The 14646-nt window shown below is 46.3% G+C and overlaps 1 pseudogene; it reads right to left on the reverse strand.

Annotated features, from left to right (window-relative positions):
• The window catches only part of LOC137528515 (myosin-4-like), a 61198-nt pseudogene that overhangs the window by 31576 nt on the left and 14976 nt on the right, over nucleotides 1-14646 (reverse strand).

The raw sequence follows: 14646 nt of genomic DNA on the forward strand, positions 1-14646 counted from the left end.
TCCTGCAGGCGGCAGGAACTGGCTCAACTTCCCCTTGAGGCGTGGGTCCAACATCATGCTGATCCAGATGTCCTCCCTCTGCTTCATCTGGATCACCCTGGGGTCCCTGCGCAGGCACGCCAGCATGTGCGCTGCCATTGGGAAGAGGCGGGCCACGTCTGCTGGCACATCGACGTCAGTGCTGTCCTCATCCTCCTCCTCTGCCGCCTCATCCTCTCTCCACCCCCGCACCAACTCAGCTGCGCTGTGCTGATCCCCCTCATCAGCAGCCAGGTCAGGGACCTCCACCAAGTCCTCCTCCTCCTCCCCCTCAGAGGTGGACTGCGCAGCTGGTTGCCGCTCCTGCTGGTCCAAGGCTGCCGCTCCCTGTTCCAGCAAACCATCGAGGGCCCTGTTCAGCAGAGAAACCAGGGGCACCCACTCGCAGACCATAGCATGGTCCCTGCTCACCATGCTTGTGGCCTGCAGGAAGGGAGCCAGCACAAAGCACACCTGCTGCATGTGCCTCCAGTCATCATCGGGGACGATGGACGGGATGTTGCTGGTCTTGTCCCTTCTCCGAGCTGCGGAAACAGTGGCCAGGGCAAGGTACTGGTTGACAGCGTGCCTCTGTTCAACCAGACGCTCCAACATCGCCAGGGTGGAGTTCCAGCGAGTCGGAACGTCAATGATCAGCCGATGGCGTGGCAGATCCAGCTCCTTTTGCACGTCTTCCAGGCTCGCACAGGCTGCAGCCGAGCGCCGGAAGTGACGCACAACATTCCTTGCCGTTTCCAGCAGTTCGCCCATCCCCTGGTAGGTGCGCAGGAACTTCTGCACCACCAGGTTCAGCACGTGGGCAAGACAGAGGATGTGGGTCAGGTTTCCCCTGTCTATGGCAGCAACCAGATTGGCCCCATTGTCGGACACCACCTCTCCGACTCTGAGGCCTCTGGGGGTCAGCCAAATCCTCTCCTGCTCCTGGAGTTTGGCCAACACGTGGGCTGCCGTCAGCTTGGTCTTGCCAAGGCTGACCAAGTGCAGCAGCGCTTGGCAGTGGCGGGCCTTCACGCTGCTGCTGAGGCGGGGGGTTTGGCCAGGTGTGGCGGAGGATGGCAGAGGATCGGAGGAACCCGCTGCAGTTCCCCTGACCCTGCGGGGTGGCACCACCCACTGTGTTGCTGCTGCTGCTGCTGCTGTGCCCGCTGCTGCTCTCCCATCCTCACCCCCTTCCACCAAGCTGACCCAGTGGACAGTGAAGGACAGGTAGCGGCCTGTCCCGAAGCGGCTGCTCCAGGAGTCCATGGTGACGTGGACCCTTTCACCAACCGCGTGCTCCAGCCCTCGCTCCACATTGGCCATCACAAAGCGGTGCAGTGCTGGAATGGCCTTGCGGGAGAAAAAGTGTCTGCTGGGGAGCTGCCAGTCTGGGGCTGCACAAGCAAGCAGCGCCCGCATGTCGCTCCCCTCCTGCACGAGCGTGTACGGCAGGAGTTGGGAGCACATGGCCCGTGCCAGCAAGCCGTTCAGCTGCCGCACGCGACGGCTGCTGGGAGGCAGAGCCCTAACCACCCCCTGGAAGGACTCGCTCAAAAGGCTCTGGCGTGGCCTTTTGCTGACACGGGAATCACCAGACACAGCGGAGGAGGCCACTGAGGACTGGCTGCCAGAACAGGCCTCAGTGTCGGCGGCAGGAGTTGCAGAGGGGGGAGGAGCAGTGCGTTTCCGCACTCCTGCTGGTGCTGCTGGAGGAGCAGGAGGGCGGGTGGCTGCTGTTGCTGCTGCTGAAGGCTGTGCAGTGATGGGTGTGGTGCCACTGCCAGCACCAGATGCCTTCAGCCTCTGGAACTCCTCATGCTGGTGGAAATGTTTAGCCGCAAGGTGGTTGATCAGCGAGCTGGTGCTGAACTTTAAGGGGTCTGCACCTCTGCTCAACTTCCGCTGACAGTGGTTGCAAGTGGCGTACTTGCTGTACACAGTGGGCATGGTGAAAAAGCGCCAGATTGGTGACAGAAACATCCCCCTACGGCATGGAAGCGCTGCTGCCTGTCTCCCTGTGGTGGTTGGGGGGGGGGCTTGGGTGCGGCTGGTGGTGGTACTGGCTGATGCTGCTGCTGCTGCTGCTGAGCCTGAGACACCAGCAGGCTGTGGGTCGCTGCCAATGCTTGCAATGATGCGCCTCCTTGCAAGGCCCACAAGCGCATCCTCCTCCTCCTCCGAGCTGCTGAGGACGACATCCCCTGGAGGTGGTGGCACCCAGTCTCTGTCTGTCACCGGGTCATCAACATCATCCTCCCCCTCCTGAAACATGTCCTGCTGGGATGATGACCCCCCAAACTCCTCTCCTGATGCATGGATGGGCTGCTTGACTGTCGCCACAGTCTTGCTGTCCAATCCCTCATCCCCCAAAGTGCCCATCAGCATCTCCTCCTCAAAATCGCCAACAACAGCAGACAATTGACTCATCATGCCTGGGGTCAAAAGAGTGCTGAATGAGAGGTCGGCGACTGACGGTGAACTGGCCTCCTCCCCAGACCCTGCTGGGCGGCTGCTGCGAACAGGGGTGGTGGTGGTGGTGGTGGTGAGGGTGGAGGCCTCGGATGCAGAGCTGATGGCGGGCTGCTCATCCTCCGTCATGAGTTGCACCACAGTGTCTGCATCCTTTTCCTCAATGGGACGTTTCCGACCCGGCTGGAGGAAAATCGGAGCAGGTGCTACACGCTGCTGCTGCTGTGTCTCTGCAGCGTGAGTTGCAGATGCTCCTGCTGGGCGGCGCCCAAGGCGTCCACGGCCAGTGGCTATGGGAGGAATGTTAGCCACTGACGCTGCTGCTGCGGAACTGTGCATGGTGGCGCGCTCGCGGCCGCGGCTTGCCACAATGCTGCTCCCTCTCCTCCTGATTCCCTTGCTGCCCTTCCCCTTGCCCAAACCGCGCTGGCTGCCACTTCCAGACATCTTCAATGTTTTGGGCATATAGACAAAAGTTTTTTAAAAGGGCGGGTGAAAAGTGGGGTACTTTAATGGAGTGGGTTGGTTGGTGAGGTGACTGAGTGAGTGTCCCCTAGTACAGTAAGTAAGTAGTAACAGTCAGGAAGTACAACTAGCAGTTACAATAATCAGTAGTAATCACAAGTAAATTTAGTGTGTGTACACTCAGACAGTGAGTGCACGCAGGCAGGAGCTAGTAGCCTATGAACACAGTGACTGAGTGTCCTAGACTCCTAGTACAGTAAGAGTAAGTAGTAGCAGTAAGAAGAACTAACTAATTACAATAATCAATCAGCGATCAGAAGGAAATGGAGTGTGGGTGTGTGTACACTCAGACACTGAGTGCACGCACGCAGGAGCTAGTAGCCTATGAACACAGTGACTGAGTGTCCTAGACTCCTAGTACAGTAAGAGTAAGTAATAACAGTAAGTAGAACTAACTAATTACAATAATCAATCAGCGATCAGAAGGAAATGGAGTGTGGGTGTGTGTACACTCAGACAGTGAGTGCACGCACGCAGGAGCTAGTAGCCTATGAACACAGTGACTGAGTGTCCTAGACTCCTAGTACAGTAAGAGTAAGTAGTAACAGTAAGAAGAACTAACTAATTACAATAATCAATCAGCGATCAGAAGGAAATGGAGTGTGGGTGTGTGTACACTCAGACACTGAGTGCACGCACGCAGGAGCTAGTAGCCTATGAACACAGTGACTGAGTGTCCTAGACTCCTAGTACAGTAAGAGTAAGTAATAACAGTAAGTAGAACTAACTAATTACAATAATCAATCAGCGATCAGAAGGAAATGGAGTGTGGGTGTGTGTACACTCAGACAGTGAGTGCACGCACGCAGGAGCTAGTAGCCTATGAACACAGTGACTGAGTGTCCTAGACTCCTAGTACAGTAAGAGTAAGTAATAACAGTAAGTAGAACTAACTAATTACAATAATCAATCAGCGATCAGAAGGAAATGGAGTGTGGGTGTGTGTACACTCAGACAGTGAGTGCACGCACGCAGGAGCTAGTAGCCTATGAACACAGTGACTGAGTGTCCTAGACTCCTAGTACAGTAGGAGTAAGTAATAACAGTAAGTAGAACTAAATAATTACAATAATCAATCAGCGATCAGAAGGAAATGGAGTGTGGGTGTGTGTACACTCAGACAGTGAGTGCACGCACGCAGGAGCTAGTAGCCTATGAACACAGTGACTGAGTGTCCTAGACTCCTAGTACAGTAAGAGTAAGTAATAACAGTAAGTAGAACTAACTAATTACAATAATCAATCAGCGATCAGAAGGAAATGGAGTGTGGGTGTGTGTACACTCAGACAGTGAGTGCACGCACGCAGGAGCTAGTAGCCTATGAACACAGTGACTGAGTGTCCTAGACTCCTAGTACAGTAAGAGTAAGTAATAACAGTAAGTAGAACTAAATAATTACAATAATCAATCAGCGATCAGAAGGAAATGGAGTGTGGGTGTGTGTACACTCAGACAGTGAGTGCACGCACGCAGGAGCTAGTAGCCTATGAACACAGTGACTGAGTGTCCTAGACTCCTAGTACAGTAAGAGTAAGTAGTAACAGTAAGAAGAACTAACTAATTACAATAATCAATTAGCGATCAGAAGGAAATGGAGTGTGGGTGTGTGTACACTCAGACAGTGAGTGCACGCACGCAGCAGCTAGTAGCCTATGAACACAGTGACTGAGTGTCCTAGACTCCTAGTACAGTAAGAGTAAGTAATAACAGTAAGTAGAACTAACTAATTACAATAATCAATCAGCGATCAGAAGGAAATGGAGTGTGGGTGTGTGTACACTCAGACAGTGAGTGCACGCACGCAGGAGCTAGTAGCCTATGAACACAGTGACTGAGTGTCCTAGACTCCTAGTACAGTAAGAGTAAGTAGTAACAGTAAGAAGAACTAACTAATTACAATAATCAATCAGCGATCAGAAGGAAATGGAGTGTGGGTGTGTGAACACTCAGACAGTGAGTGCACGCAGGCAGGAGCTAGTAGCCTATGAACACAGTGACTGAGTGTCCTAGACTCCTAGTACAGTAAGAGTAAGTAGTAACACCAGTAAGTAGAACTAACTAATTACAATAATCAATCAGCGATCAGAAGGAAATGGAGTGTGGGTGTGTGTACACTCAGACAGTGAGTGCACGCAGGCAGGAGCTAGTAGCCTATGAACACAGTGACTCAGTGTCCTAGACTCCTAGTACAGTAAGAGTGAGTAAGTACAAGTAGTAACAGTAAGTAGAACTAACTAATTACAATAATCAATCAGCGATCAGAAGGAAATAGAGTGTGTGTTGTGTGTGTACACTCAGACAGTGAGTGCGCACACGCAGGAGGTAGTAGTAGCCTATATGAACAGTGACAGTGAGTGTCCCTACGGGTACAGTAAGAGTAAGTAGTAAGTAAGTACAACTAACAATAATCAAACAGTAATGAGAAGGAAATAGAGTGTGTGTACACACAGACAGTGAGTGAGTGCACACACGCAGGAGCTAGCTAGTAGCCTATAAACAGTGACAGTCAGTGAGTGTCCTACTCCTAGTACAGTATAACTACAATACTATTAGTAAAGGACAGCAGAAATACTGGTATAGAATATGAGAGAAATAAACAGAGGACAGCTGCCCACAGAGGCAAGGCCCCCCTGAGGCCTAAACCTGTAAGCTTGCAGCAGCTGCCTGTCTCTAATGTAACACACAAGCTACTAACTAAAATACAATGTCTATCTAACTAACAACAATATAGGTGTATATGGCAGGTGTAGGTGAGCAAAAACGCTAGGTAAATGACCACAATAGAGCACTTGCTAAGCCAAAGCACAAAGGAGCAACTCTCTCTCTGTACAAGTCTCAGGCAAGCATGGAGAAACGGAACATGGCGGCCGCTATTTATAGGGTAGGGGCTGGCCAGGGTCCCCCTCTGTGATTGGCTGCCGTCAGAGGGCCTGGGAGCCCTCTGATTGGCTCTAAGGACATCAATCTGGGCTATGACGCTATTCGAGCTCGGTACCGAGCTCGAATAGCGCCGGGTGGCTCGAATAGCTCGAATAGTGAATGGGCTATTCGAGTGTACTCGGATAGCCCATTCGAATAGCTCCAGCTATTCGGAGCTCGAATACCGAGCTCGAATAGCTGAAAAAGAGCTCGAATATTCGAACTACTCGAATATTCGAGCTCTGCTGAGCACCACTGATTGATAACACGCAAATGTTCATCATCCTTAGACTTGATTTCACTGAGCTGATCCTCAAGTACACGGTTTACTTTTTCAAGGTTGGCCTGAAATACAGAATCAATACTCATAATTTTGAGTCATTTACAACTGTCCCAATGCTTTTCCCTCTTCTTGATTTTAACTTACCTTTGCTTTAGAGACGTTCTCTAGGTTACTGGCAAGGTCATCAATTTCCATTTTAAATTCACTCTTCTCCTTCTCCAATTTCTGCTTAACTCTCTGGAGATTGTCGATCTGCTCTCCGAGTTCAGCAACACTGTCAGCATGCTTCTTGCGAAGTGCGGAAGCAGTGGCTTCATGCTGAAGAGTGGCTTCTTCCAGGTCACGTCTCAGTTTCTGGAACTCAGCTTCACGCTTCTTATTTAGCTCAATCTGAGCAGAGGTGGCACCTCCAGCTTCTTCAAGCCTCTCACTGATCTCCTCAAGTTCTCTGGAGAGGTCAGCCCTCTGTTTCTCAACCTTGGCACGAGCAGCACGCTCGGCTTCTATCTCTTCCTCAAGTTCTTCAATGCGAGCCTAGAAAGGAATATTCAGTTTTTAGAGGGTACAACTTAATGGATCACTTAAACTGATTTTTCTTTTATCTGTGGATTTTTACCTGGAGTTCCTTGATCTTTTTCTGCAACTGAGATCCCAAAGATTGCTCATCTTCAATCTTACTTTGCAGCTGGCTTATTTCAAACTCTTTCCTGTGTTTGAAAAATATGTCGTTTTCAGTAAATATTTTTTTTTTTTAATTTAATATTGCTTTATATGTTCAACACTAACTTCTTGAGTCTTTCTTCAGTTTGTTGTTTCTCATTTTCAAGATTCATGACTGATTCCTGAGACAACTTCAAGTCACCCTCAAGCTTCCTCTTGGATCTTTCAAGATCAAGACGAAGCTTCTTCTCTTGCTCCAGGGAGCCTTCCAGCTAATTGGGTGGATAGTCATAAACAGATTAAATAAATTGTATGTTGGTTAGGTAATCCATAAGCATGAAACAATGAGAATACTCACATCATCCACTTGTTGTTCAAGCTTAGTTTTGGCTTTAGTGAGGCTGCTGACTTTGTCTTCCTCTGCTTGAAGATCATCAAGAGTTTGCTGGTGAGCCTCTTGGAGAGCTTTCTTTTCTTTGGCGAGTTTAGAGACATTCTCATCCAGTCCAGCCAATTCTTCTGTAAGGTTTTTAACCTAAGAAGAGGAGACAAAAGCTAAATGACTTGTATTTTGCAACTTACAAATATGTCACTGAATAAGCATTGCTCTATGTCCAACCTTATTTTCCGTAGCGTGCTTCTCCTTCTCAACTTTGGCCAGTGTGAGCTCCAAGTCATCAATGTCTTTCTTCAGCTCAGTGCACTCATCTTCCAGTTTTCTCTTTTTGGCCGTCAACTCAGCATTGCTCTCCTCTTCATCCTCGAGCCTTTCATTCAGTTCTTTGAGTTTGGACTCCAGCTGAATCTTGCTCTTAATGAGGCCTTCACATCTCTCCTCTGCATCTGCCAGACTCTCACTTTCCTACGTAATAATGAAAGTCAGTGGTCACTGAATAGCTGGAAATTATATTTTTGTATAACTGTTTTTCTTTGAACCATCTTACCGACTGCACTTGAAGCAGAAGGTCATTCTTCTCCTGCAGCATGGCAACCATTTTCTCCTCAAGTTCTTTCCTTCTTGCCTCTGACTTAGCCAAAGCTTCTTTAAGCTTCCCAAACTCCTCCTTCATGTTTGCCATCTCCTTCTCAGTCTCAGCACTCTTCAGTAGAGGCTTAATCTTGAAGTACAGCTTCATCCATGGCCAGTGCTTGACATTCATGAATGACCTGATGTTGTAATGGAGGGTATAGATAGACTCCCTGTAAAAAAAAGCATATAAATTATAATCCAGTGTCGATATTTCAATGAGACTATTTTTGATTTACAGTTAATATTGAAATACAGATGTGACAATGGGCATTTAAGTATCTCTTCAGATTTTCTCTGTCTATGGAGTAAGTTTAGTATTCTCTTTTGTACATGTAAATTTGTGTATAGGTGAAGACGGATATCGTTAAAGGGACTCTGAGCTCTAAATAAAAACAAAATTGCTACTCACCTGGGGCTTTCTGCAGCCCAGTGTAGGTCGGGAGGTCCCACGGCGATGTCCTGGCCCTTCTCCTAGGCCCCGCTCAGAAATGGCTGCCCGGCGGCTCCCAGCGACACTGGGCCCGAGTGTCGGGCTTTCTTCCTCATACATCACGGCTTTTGTCACCATGCCGGCTGCCTCGCGTCATTACGGCGGCCGGCGTGACAGTGTGGCGCATGCGCGATTGAAACGCGCATGCACAGTACTGTCACGCCGGCCGGCGTGATGACGAGAGGTGGCCGGTGTGGTGATGACACCCGTAACGTATGAGGAAGAAAGCCCAACACTCGGGCCCAGTGTCGCCAGGAGCCGCCGGTCAGCTATTTCTGAGTGGGGCCTAGGAGCAGAGCCGGATTAAGGCTAAATGGGGCCCTAAGCAAAGTAACTGATTTGGGCCCCCTATCATGTCATAATAGAATCAGAAGATGCAGCTGCACAGCAACATGCCGCACACACCGGGGCAGCCAAGCTATTGGTTGCTATGGGCAACAGCCCGCTTTCCTCTGTGGGTGCACAATGCAGGGAATAGCAGCGGCAAAATGCAGAGTTAGAGATGAATGGATGGGACATTTGCACTCAGGGTCAGGGGCACCCCTGTGAAGAGGGCGCCAGATATCACAGCAGCAGCACTTTCCCCCTGCATCTCCAGCCTGGCAATAGCAGAAAGCTCTGGACACCGCCAAACCGGAAGCCATTCCCCAGACAGAATTACATAACCACCCCCACCACCGAACAACCGATTTCCTCCCAAACTAGACAGCCACCATGCAGCCTCCATCCCAGTGAATACGATAGTCCAGCAGAGAAGGCAGCCGCAGCGGGGGAGAATGTCAGCACCAGATGAGTCACATTCACCTATTGCGATCCAAGCAATAGAGGTCCCGTCATCCGGAGCCCATCTGTCTCCTCTAGAGTGCTGCCACTCTGTTTCTACTGCTATTACTACTTCCTACTTCCTGTCTGATCTGAGAATCAGGAAGTTCAGAGCGAGCGGCTGCACTGTAGAAGAGACAGATGGGTTTCAGATGACGGGATCTCTATCGCTTGGATCATGGTTGGTGAGTGAGCGTTTGCCATCTGCTGCTATCATTCTTGCAGCAGCTGTGGTTCTCTGTGGGAAGGGAGGGAGGAGTGGGCAGTGGCAGAGCGCACAGTAGCAGGAGGGGGACCTAGGAGGAGAGCCTGGCTCTGAAGACAATCAGCAGCGCACGGCATCATTTGACAAGACAAGACAAATAACATTTATATTGCACTTTTCTCCTGGCGGACTCAAAGCGCCAGAGCTGCAGCCACTAGGACGCGCCCTATAGGCAGTAGCAGTGTTAGAGAGACTTGCCTAAGGTCTCCTACTGAATAGGTGCTGGCTTACTGAACAGGCAGAGCCGAGATTCAAACCCTGGTCTCCTGTGTCAGAGGCAGAGCCCTTAAAGGGACTCCGAGCAATGCCTGTGGGTATGCTTTTAAGCATACCCACAACTAATTAATTACATCCTCACACCTACCAGCATGATGTTTGTAATTATATCTCCCTGGGTTCCTTATATTTCATTGTATTGTGCTGAATCGAGCTGCCAAGCTGGACATGCACAATGACTTTTAGTACGCCAATGCAGCGGATCTCTCTTCCTTCCTACAGTATTCATGGGGCTTGGCTGCCCATGGTCCTGCTCCTGGTCGGTTTAGTGGGGTGGTGAGCAGTGCTCATCTTTCTCTACAATATTTGATTGAAAGAAGTTGAAAATAAAATTGTGGTTTAATTCTTTGACAAGAGAGTCAATGTTCTGTTAACATCAAATTATATTGTAAATACCTTCTTTCCATCATCCTTGTGAACTCCACTCTCATCAAGAAGCCTCTGCATAGAGCCTGAGTACGAGTGATCAGCTGGGCAAGCTTCTCATCTCTCATTTCTTCCAGGGTACCCAGGAGACCTGCTTTGAAGAACACCTATGGGAAATAAAGATAAGTAAAAGTGCCTGCAAAGTCACCAGTCTTTGAACCTAATTAGGAGTGGAATATACATACCTTAGTATGTCCAAACTTGTACTGGGTGTGATCCACATCAATTGACCCAAGGAGTTTCTCACAAGCCTTCTTGCTGTCAATGAATTGTCCATCAGGGATTGCACTAGCATTGAGGATCTTGTATCTGGAGTGTACCAGGAAAAATTAAAACGTTACTTTAAAATACACCTTTGCATAAGGAAGAAAATAAATCAGAGGGTATTTCAGCTTAATTTGTGAAAGAACCCTGCTTTTTGTTAGAACAGACTGGTACAGACGTAGGAGAATGTATTAAATGCTTTAGGCTCCTTCATACAGGAAGCAGTATTTCTCCACTAAGCCCTGCTTCCTTGTCTTAATGGCACACCACCTGGGATTTCAAGGCTCAGCACCCATTTGTACCATGAAGGAGATGTAAGTATCAACTGTAGAAGTTGAAAATAACACCCATTCATATAGACCCTGATATATTTCACTCTTACGTTTCAATTGCACCACCATGGACTTCCTAAAAATCTGATTGTCCTGGTGGATCCAGCTGATCGTCAGACTGTGATATGTTTGAACCACTCATCTGATAAAGTTTTTTAACCTTTTTGAAACACTCCTAATCTGCATATGTGTTTCAGATGAATAAATGAGAAAGTCTATTTGCCAGAGGGACAGAATTCTAGCAGGCAACTAGCATTTCAAATACAATTACCGTAGGTCAGCAAAAGGCTGCCTTGATGCTTCTTTGCTGGGCTGTCAGCTCACTGACAGGTACACTTCAATATGTATGGAGTTTGGGTTCAAATGATGTACTTAAGCAGTGTTTTCTCAATAACATTATATCATGTACCCCCTTATTAACCTATTTTGGTTTCTGGACGTAGAAACTACGTCCAGAAACCATGTGCGCTACCGCGCGCCCCCGCGGCCGATCGCGCGCGTGCATGCGCACTCCCGGCCGCGGATTCGGTAGTCAGGGAATCAATGTATCGGACTATAAAGTCCGATCACTGATTCCTCTCCCCCGCTGAAAAAGCGACAGCTTCTCTCGGAAGCTGCGCCTTTTCTGGCCATTCACTGCCTGACGCGCCACTCTAAGCGTGTGTTACGCTTAGAGTGACGTCATGTAAACAAACTCATGGCCGCCATCTTGTGGCCAAAAAGTAATACTACACCTGAAAATAAAAATGAATTAAAATCAACACACATTTACATTATAAATCTATTGTTTACCCCCCACCCTCCCAAAACTACCCAAATAAAATGTTTACTATAAATAAAAAAAAACATTACAATAAAAAAAAAAAAAACATGTAAATATTTACCTAAGGGTCTAAACTTTTTAAATATCAATGTAAAGATGAAATATTTCTATATTTTTTTTTATTTTAAACTTGTTAATAGTGATGGATGCAAAATGGAAAAAATGCACCTTTATTTCCAAATAAAATATTGTCGCCATACATTGTGATAGGGACATAATTTTAACGGTGTAATAACCGGGACATATGGGCATATACAATACGTGAGTTTTAATTATGGAGGCATGTATTATTTTAAAACTATAATGGCTGAAAACTGAGAAATAATGAATTTTTCCATGTTTTTCTTATTCTTCCTGTTAAAATGCGTTTACAGTAAAGTGGCTCTTAGCAAAATGTACCCCCCAAAGAAAGCCTAATTGGTGGCGGAAAAAACAAGATATAGATCAGTTCATTGTGATAAGTAGTGATAAAGTTATAGGCTAATGAATGGGAGGTGAACATTTCTCTCGTGAAAACCACGGAACCTGAATGGGTTAATAACTGTGTAATTCAAGTTCACCTTACGTTGGGTAACATCATCTCAGATTCTCCATTGATGCATATAAACTAAGGAGTACTCTACAATAAAGTATGTTTATATATGATTTACCAAAATGTTAATTTTATAACTAAGTACAATGGATTGACTATGATAATTGTAAGTATCCCCTGCCCTGAGCCCTATTATAGTACCCACTTGTGGAACATGATTCTTGTGTTAAGAAAATAGGCACTAAAGAGGGATAATAAATAAAGTTTAAGCAATATATTTGCAAATAACTAGAATGCTTTCAGATAAAATGAAATACTGTTAGTGGTGGGCCGAAATTTCGCATGTGCGAAATTTTGCATCGAAATTCACAATTATGCATCGTAATTGTAATGCGAAATTTCAGAGATTCATTTTGTATGTAAAAGTAGTATTCGCGTCATTTTTCACGTAATTTTTGTGAAATTTTGCATAATTTTGTGCCGACTTTAGTGGTTAATAGCTAAGCCTCCATACTTGCTATTGCTACCAAAATTGCTACATGTGTTAAGCAGAATAGAGGGTATAAGTAACAAAAATAATTTATGAAAAAAAGAGCTTGTAGTTTTTGAGAAACTCGATTTTAAAAATGCCAAGAAAAATGGTTTTTAAACTAATTTTTCTACCTTTAAAAACCATTTTTTACTTCCATTTTTAAAATCGAGTTTCTCAAAAAGTACAAGGTCTTTTTGCAAAATTATTTTTGTGACTTGTACCCACTTGTATCCTTAACATATGTAGCAATTTTGTTGTCAATAGCAGGTATGGGGGCTTTGCTATTCACTGCTAAAGTCGCCAAGAAATTACGCAAAATTTCACTACATTTTATGCGAAATTACGCATGACTACATAAAATCAATTGAATTTGCACATCGTAATTGCATATAAATGTAATTGTCAAAATGTACGTGAAGTTTAGCGAAATCATAATTTGTTGATTACGACCATCACTAAATACTGTATCAGGCATCTAAACACAAATTATGGCCCCAGTAAAAGGTTTATGATACACTATCATGTTCATCGCTATAGTAACCCCAACGACCAAGGGACCACACTGCCACGAATCATATAAAAAGAGTGGCCACTATGACTCTTCCACCTATAAGAATAGCATCTGCTCTGGAGGAGGCTCTCTGTATTATGAGGAGGGTGGGTAAGAGGTTTGGGCCCAACATCCCTGGGTCCCTCTGTAACTGCAGGCAGAACAGGATTATCCACCTGGCAACCTAGGCAGGTGCCTGGGGCCTAGTGAGTGTCAAGGGGCCCACTTCCCACCTTCTCTGACCTCTTAAAAAAAGGACCACAAGGCAACGTTGAGTCTACTACCTTGCCTAGGGCCCCATTACATCTTAAAGGAATACTATTGATACCCAAGTGTTCTAAAATGACAATGTACAAATAATGTCTAAGTAGCTATGTAAACATTTTCCTACTTTTCATGTTAAATATCAGAAGCAAAAACTGTAATTTATTAAGAGGTAGGATTTAGCTATATTGGGACAAATCAATTGCAGAAGGGGTGTTTGCTTCAATGCACAGCCAGAGTTGCATATCAGACTACAGAAAGCAAATATCAAACATATCAAACTCTGAAAACAAAAACAGTATGAAAAGCTGTGAGAATTAGTTACATTTCCTCTGCTCTCTTCAGACACGTCAGTCAGAAACACAGGACACAGGATCTGCAGCTGTTGGGAGCTCACTTCTCTGTCGCACACAGAGCTACACATAGAGTTAACTGATCAAGTGTGAGGGGAGTTTCCCCTCTCCTCATGGCTCAGTCAGCCGTCAGTTTTGGCGTCAGTAAAGTTTGAAAGTATTTTGCTAACAGTAAACAAAGAAATTGCTACTAAAATGTATACACCAGTACTTAGCAGCACTTCTCAAACAATTCCTGTGTCAATTGAAAAAAAATATGTGAATCGATAGTATTCCTTTAATCCATCTCTGAGTGCAGGGGAAGCCCTCTCTATGGTTACACTTCTGCTGGGTGGGGAATATTTGTATTCTCTAAATAACATCTTGGGAGAGTAGATAATGGAACAAATAAAATGAACAAAATATATACCGCTGTTTGAAGTCACCATAGAGGATTCTGCTAGGGAAGCCCTTTCTGCAGATTCTGATACCCTCCAGCACACCGTTACATCTCAGCTGGTGGATGATCAGATGATTCTCCATGATACCTGGGAAAGAGTGATGCATATTGTTGGGGAAAAAATTATTTAAAGCATATGAAAAAAAACTAGATACTTACCTAAAAGGAAGGAAGCCTCTGGATTCTACAGATGCTTCCCACATCCTCTTGGCCCCCACCACTGCCACACAGATCCCCCCCAAAAAAATCTAACAAGAGCTTGTCAGATTTTGGATCACTACCGCACTCATCTTCATGCATGTGCTACTGTGCGTACTCGCCGGGTGCAGCACGGCCACTTTCCTACATGAAGAGTAGCACACTCACAATCTTCA

The sequence above is a fragment of the Hyperolius riggenbachi genome, chromosome 8 (assembly GCF_040937935.1).
Source record: "Hyperolius riggenbachi isolate aHypRig1 chromosome 8, aHypRig1.pri, whole genome shotgun sequence".
In the NCBI taxonomy this organism is placed as follows: Eukaryota; Metazoa; Chordata; class Amphibia; order Anura; family Hyperoliidae; genus Hyperolius; species Hyperolius riggenbachi.